A 7,595-nucleotide genomic window follows, 5' to 3' on the forward strand; every position below is an offset into this window, starting at 1 on the left:
CGATTCGCTAAACTTACGATGCCATTATGTTGTGACCTGAATCACATGGGCCGAGTTGATGTGAATTATTCATAACCGATCGATACTTTGGCTCACTTTGTTGCTAATACAAAAACCGTGAATTTAGTGTCACCCCGGCAATGCTCACTAAGAGCGCAACTCACTAATGATATAAATGAGATTTATTTCAAAATAATGGTTCAAAATTGTTGAAGGTTGAAGCATTCGATATTGTTGATTTTACGATCCTGTTAAATATCTTAAGCAGCGTTTTGGTATCCATCCAGCTCTCAGGTTTACTTCATATTTACACGGATGGACTTCTCAGTTCAACATGTTATGTGGTGAACTGTCCAAATAGTTGTCTCCGACTTTCGAATACCCTAGGGATCGGTTCTCGCTCCTCTGATGTTAATTACCTATATTGAACCATCGGAGATATTGCAAGCAAGCATAATATACACCATCATCTGTAAACGTCTTTCAACTCTCGTGTCCTACGAAGATTGAGCGAGTTCATACCCAGATAGCAATACAATATTGGCCCAACGTTGGCCCAATGTAAGTCCAAACATTGAATCAACATTGCCTTGCAACATTGGGTCAATGTCTTTTCTGCCATCAGGCCAATGTTAGCCCAATGTCCAGATGCCAACATTGGTCCAATGTTGCAAGCCAATGTTGGACCAATGTTGGCCCGATGTCTAGATGCCAACCAAGGCAAATAAGTCCATTGAGACAAATTCATGATAATGAAAAAATAAAAAAATGTATTTAACAGTATATACAGTTCTTACATTTAAGTCTTTTATTACAAGTCACTTAACTTACTTTACCTTATTTTACTTAAAAATTTGTATATTCACAGGAAATCACAGAGGAGAAGAAAGAAGCAAAGAAAGCTATGTGGGGCAAATTTGATGCTGTTATAGGTGAGATCCCTTTTCAGATCCTTGTCTTTGACAAATCACTGATACACTACGAATTGGTTTGGTTGAAAACACGTGTAATGCAAAGAGTAACTCGTAGTAAAATAATAAATCAATATTTTCCATTTTGATCGGGAGTTTTGTCATATGAGTTTTTGTAACATAATTAGGTCATTCTATGTGTGACGACGACGACTTTCTTGATGTAATGAAGGGGTTGGTAGCTGGGTTTGGTGGCGAGTAAATCAGTAGGCTTAACCAGTGTACTTCAGTTATATATATAAATGCGCTTTTATAATTTCGCACGTGACATCTACAAGTTGCCATACCGTATTAAACGATGTAAGGTACCCGGATGAACACTCCACATGCAAAAGTATAGGCGAAAATGACAGGTCGCAATGAAAATTGTTCTTGCAAAATAGTGGTCAAAATCATTTGACCCGAAAGATAAGCTCTTTATTTTGTGTAAAAAATTATCGACGGAAAAGCTAAATATAGCTGATATAAAAACTTATTTTGTGCTAAATGGGCGTGCCAATTGGCCTTATAGATGACATAATGGGATTCTTACGGGTATTAAGGTAAGAACTGTGGCACAGTGTCGACGTCCTATACGATAAATATAAATTTAATACTCCGTTGGTGAGCGACGGGCGAGTGGTATTTCACCGAACGCAAGAAAAGGAGTTCTATCTGATTGGCTAGCAATCGATCGCTTAGGTCGCTTAGTAGTCAACTACAAACTCAAAACTGAGCAATGTATTCAATTCGATTGAAATCGATATTCTATTATTGACGTAGATAAAGAGAGTGATAGTGTGTCAATAATGTACATTGTATTGCATCTTGATTTTACATGCATTCCTTTATATAATTATTTCTCAAAGAGTTGAATATGATCACAATTTTTACCCAGGATTTCAAATTTTTTACCGCAAAATTGCAGTTAAGCATATCCACAGCAAAATACCGATCCTCACTAATTAGTGTATTTAATTTCCAGTTAGTGTATTTAAGATAAAACCTGTGATACCTGACAACAAATAAAATTTTCTTGCAATAGAAATATCATATGGGATACTAATATGGTAAGCCGCAACCGCCACAACGTGGAGCTGCTACGCGTAGCTGACTTTTTGCTCCGTGGAGCCAAATTGACCAATCATGATCATGTTAGAGTTTTTCATTACTCGGAGGTAAAACTGACCAATCAAGTACGACTTACTCATTACGTGAAGCGAATTTATTCATTAAGAATTTGCCAGACGAGCGTCACGTAGTTGCAAGATATCCTCGGTCACGAAAGTTATGATTCAAAAGTAGTTTATGAAAAGTACGAACCGACTTATTATTAAGATGGACATGCACTCATAAGAAACTCATACAGTATTGTACATAACTATATAGCTAGGCAGAGTGGTGGTAAACCATGCACACAGTTCTGCGATCTGCAGTGTATCGCCAGGAGCTAATTTGTATAACTTGCGCGGTGTGGCCTGCGGAATTCGACCTTCAGCAAACTGCAAACCAGTTCGGATTTACTTTATATACTAGTAGTAGGCCATACATACTGTAGTTACTGTCCGTTTTCCTATACACAATACTCAGTGCGCTCAGCATTGACGCGTGACCTCTACAAATAGTGTATGTTAGAAGTATAGGCCATTGCCTAGTTGACGTCACTGTGTAAAAAATAACCGGCCAATATTTAAAGTATTCTCTGAAATTCTAGAAAATATAGTTTGTAACATGTCCTAAATTTTTAGCTAATTGTGACCCGGCAGCACAAACGAGCCGTAAATTCCCTAAATTGTATTCCGAGTTACGGGGTAAAATGTGCATCAAGCTTGTATTCATAATGTATCCAATAATTGTCCTACAAGTTTCTCATTTCAGTCCAGTCCGCACATCAATCTTTAATCCTATTGTTGAAGAGGATAATAAGCTTATACTTATAGTAAATAGCTTTAGTCTTTGTTTGCTATGGCTAAATCCTGTTCAAGTGGTGGGTTAACCAACAATTAACAATGAGAGGACATTCCTGAACCTCGTTGACTTGGGGATGATTTGAAGTGACCGCCAATTATCACAATTTAATATTTAATACCAGCAATGTAGAAAAAGAGAAATATTGCAGCACCAAAATAATGTACCTTTTTACTGAAGGAGCAAAGTTGAACAAGCCATAACTCCGCTTCTGAATATCGTTTGAAGTCAAATGATATATCATTGTAAAGCTTATGATATACATTTTCTAAACAGGGAAGAAAACAAAATTGACCAGGGGCCGACTTTACGGCTCATTCGCCGTGGACGGTCACAATTTAGGTGTTTGGAAATATTGGTACTTTTGTGTTTTAGTAAGGATATGTAAACGACAGATAACACCAAAAAATATGAAGAAATTATTTCTAAACCGTGTTAAGTCATTAAGCTTCTCATTTTCAAGAACGCTGGTTAACAATAAGCAGACTATTGTCTCATTTCGTAAACAAAAGCCCACAGTATTGTTACCTTGCGTTCGCTTTATAATCGTTCACCCAACTGAAACTATAATACCAGCTCATTGCTCATTGCACAGGTAAAACAGACACAAGTGCAGTGTGTATTTAACCAGAGAAGATCTGATGTAACATAGTTGAGCTGTTTTCATTGAGTGTTATCTTGGTTTAATAGCTTTTAATGGGGTTTAAGTCCTTCAAAGGTCGTGGTGAATTCTACTGTAGACATGACTGCATCATGATTATTTTAAAGTCAACAACATTCAACAATATGATCACCGTGATAGTATGACAGTATCAGTACCGTGGGTGTCAGTGATCCTGGCCTGACACAGTAGACAAACAAACAAACAAACACGCCACACACATGACACATGCATGCAAGGTAACATTGACTATACACTAATCAAACAATGGTATTGATCCTGTACAACTGGTCGTGGTTTATTTACAATCGATTCATTTAAAATCCCCATAGTAAACATTAATTTTGGCAAGAGTTTTCTCTCTCTGGAACGAGGATGCATCCACTGGCTCCGCGTAATGAAAAGATCTAACATGATTGGTCAATTTAGCTCCGCGAAGCGAAAAGTAAGCTACGCGTAGCAGCTCCACGTTGTGGCGGTTACGGCCAGCCATATACTGATCATGCGAAAATCGTAAAACATAGAATAGAAACAGTGTGGCAGGCTTTCAAAATCTCAAATTGTATGCTAGCTTGAGTCGCTCGGCCTAGGCTATCTCGAATAAAATCACCATGCGTAGCTGTTGAAAAACGTGAGGATTCATCGTACTATCACGGCAATTTTTGACACGAAGATATAGGGACGATGACGGTGTGTGTGGAGCCAACGTTGATGTTATTTGATATTTTTATACGTGAGGACAGGGAACTTAGGGGGCTGTCATTTTCTTCGAAAGGAGTGGGTCACGAAGTTATTTATTTGGGGGTCAAAAATTTTTCCCTTCCCCCTCATAGTGCCACCACTGAACATAAATAACCCTGACCCTAATTTTAAATCTAATTTTAACTTTTATCCTTTTCGGAATAATGACCCTCTCGAACTAATAGACGAGCTGTCCCCGCCCGGCCCCTCAACCATAACTTACTCATTCGTTCGCTCACATTCAATTAAGTAACAGCATGGACAAAAACAAATTCAGAATGTGTTTTTAATCCCTTTTGTGTCGTCGCATGCTAAATCGGTAATCTGTACACACTTTGACGTACAACTTAGAGTGTGAACATGACTGTACATGATATAATCATTCCGGCTGGAAGATGTTGAGGGAGATTTTGTACGATACATCACGCTCACACGTTATATGACAATTTGACGTATGTGATGCATGGTTTATTCGGCCAGTGTGGCAAGTTAGATCGTCATACACATTATTGTCGTAGTATTATATATTGCAATTGTATACGTCAATTTGAGTTAGTTTGGTTCAAACGGCTTATAAAGTTTAATTTTAGACGGAAGGAAGGAACTGTGCAAAAAAAACCAATTAATTTATGAGTGTGAAAGGGGGTGGATTTTGCCCAGCCGAAAGGGGGAACAAAAATATTTATAAAATAATTAGTACATAAGTAAATAATGTGCAATAATCATGAGCCCGGGGTACATCAAATCGGCATCAAATGACCAATGAGTTCTCCTTTGATATCAATTATCCCCGCAATTATCATTGAAAATTAGCATCGAACCTCCAGCCAATGTTCCTTGCTAGTACTAGCCACGAAACAAGGCCACTCCCTCAATGGTCGCCATTTCAGCGATTGACAGTGAGTTTCAATGATGTAATGCGAATGTGGCACTGGCCATCTGGTCACGCGTACGTGCGCATTTATAAAAGCACATTTATATATAGGCTATACACGAAGTACACTGTTAACTCGATCTCTCAATCCGGCGGTCAATAATGTCCTGTACGACCAATTCAGACGAACAAAAATGAATGTACGTTTCTCAACAGTCTTAGGTTATAGTTTCATAAGACCATCTTTTTGACTTGTTAAACCAATATTTTTTCTATTTACCAAATTCGTTTGAATAAGCAAAATTGTAATGTTCATTCTCCAAACTCATGCACCAGCACAGAAGATGGTTTTTAAATGTACACATGCGCGGTGATTGGTCAACGCCACGGGGAAAGTCGGTTACCTAATTTATGCAGCTCTTTAAAGAATGCTCGCAAAGAGATGCAACGCTCTGATTGGTTAATAGCTAATACTATAATTTATCCATGTCATTACAACGTCTCTATACGTCCAACTACAGTAAGCAAAAGAATTAAGATAGCAGTTGTGAACACCCCTGTATATCCTAAATAAAGACAAATGTGTCAAAATTAAAACAAGCAGCCGATGCCTGTACTCTTCAGCTCTGATTTAAGACCTTATTTGTTGAAATTGGTTGAGAATTAAAGAAACGGTGATCCAAAACCTAATGAAGATATCAAATAAAAAATTGCACTTTTGTGTTCTAATCAATGAAAGTACGGCGCTAGTTTTTCGTGCTAATCAATTAAAGCACGGCGCTGAACTTCTTGTTCGCGAACGCTTTGTGTACAAATCAATAGGGCATACCATGTGGCAAACTGCAACTTTTAAATTTGAATTTTCCTTGGGGTTTTTGATCGTCGTGTCTTTATTTCTTGAACAATTTCAACGAATGAGGTCTTAAATTCGAGCTAAAAGATGCAGCTATTGGCTGTTGATTCCAATTATGTCATATCTGCCTTTGTTTAGGATACACAGGGGGCCCTGGACCAAATAAAGCACATTAGAAATGTACTTTATCTGTACTTTATGGGTACTTTAACTGTACTTTCTGTTAATTAGTACATATAAAGTGTACTTTAAATGTGCTTATTTTTCATATCCTGGAAAAACTGTGTACTTTAAAGGTACTTTAAATGTGCTTTATATGACTTTATTATACTTTATGAATATTTTGATAAATATGGGAAATTTTTTGTGCTTTAACTATACTTTATTTGGACTTAGTTTTTTCCCAGTGTCAGTGAGCATACTTTAATTGTGCTTATTTTGGACTTAACCAAATTTTGAACATCAGTGTGTACTTTAAATATACTTTATCAGTACTTTATGTATACTTTACCTGGATTGGTTTTCCCCGGTATTGTTAGCAATGTAAGAGTACTTAAAATGTGCTTTTCAGTGTACTTTAAATGTACTTTAATGTGGCCATCATGGTCATGTGATGTTTACATATACAAGTCACATGACTATTCTTCTAGATTTGAAAAATACCAACGGCCATCTTGTGCTAAGGTTGCATATTGCAATGGATGTATAAAACTGTTCATATTTATATAAAATGAAGGACTTAATGGACTTACAAAACAGGCTTGATTACAGGAGATGGTTACTGGTAATGTATGCTTGCATGTGAACATACTTGTGTTACCATTACTTTGATAAGCTCCATAAGCTTATAATTATAAGCTTACTGGTATATGGTATGGAACCTCAAAGCACAGTACTTTAAAAATGCTTTTTTTCAGTATGCTTTAAATGTACTTATCTAGTCATTGTGCTTTATTTGTACTTTAAAGGTACTTTATTGTCGTTCCAAATGTCGCACATTGGAATGTTGTTTAGAAAGCATATTTAAAGCACAGTGCTTTAAATATACTTGTTTTGGTATAAAGTACAATTAAAGCACAGTACTTTAAATGTGCTTTTTTCAGTATGCTTTAAATGTACTTTTCTGGTCATTGTGCTTTATTTGTACTTTAAAGGTACTTTATCGTTGTTCCAAATGTCGCACTTTGGAATGTTGTTTAGAAAGCATATTTAAAGCACAGTACTTTAAATATGCTTGTTTGGTATAAAGTACAATTAAAGTGCAGTACTTTAAATGTGCTTTTTTCAGTATGCTTTAAATGTACTTTTCTGGTCATTGTGCTTTATTTGTATTTTAAAGGTACTTTATCGTCGTTCCAAATGTCACACTTTGGAATGTTGTTTAGAAAGCATTTTTAAAGTACTGTGCTTTAAATATGCTTGTTTTGGTCCAGGGGTGAACGTAACTGGTACCTTAATTATTTGGCTTACTGTATATTAGAGAGGCTGCGATGTCCCTTACGCCATGAGCATTGATGCGACAGGACTCTGACCAAGCCTTTCTAATCG

Source organism: Amphiura filiformis, chromosome 16 (assembly GCF_039555335.1).
Source record: "Amphiura filiformis chromosome 16, Afil_fr2py, whole genome shotgun sequence".
In the NCBI taxonomy this organism is placed as follows: Eukaryota; Metazoa; Echinodermata; class Ophiuroidea; order Amphilepidida; family Amphiuridae; genus Amphiura; species Amphiura filiformis.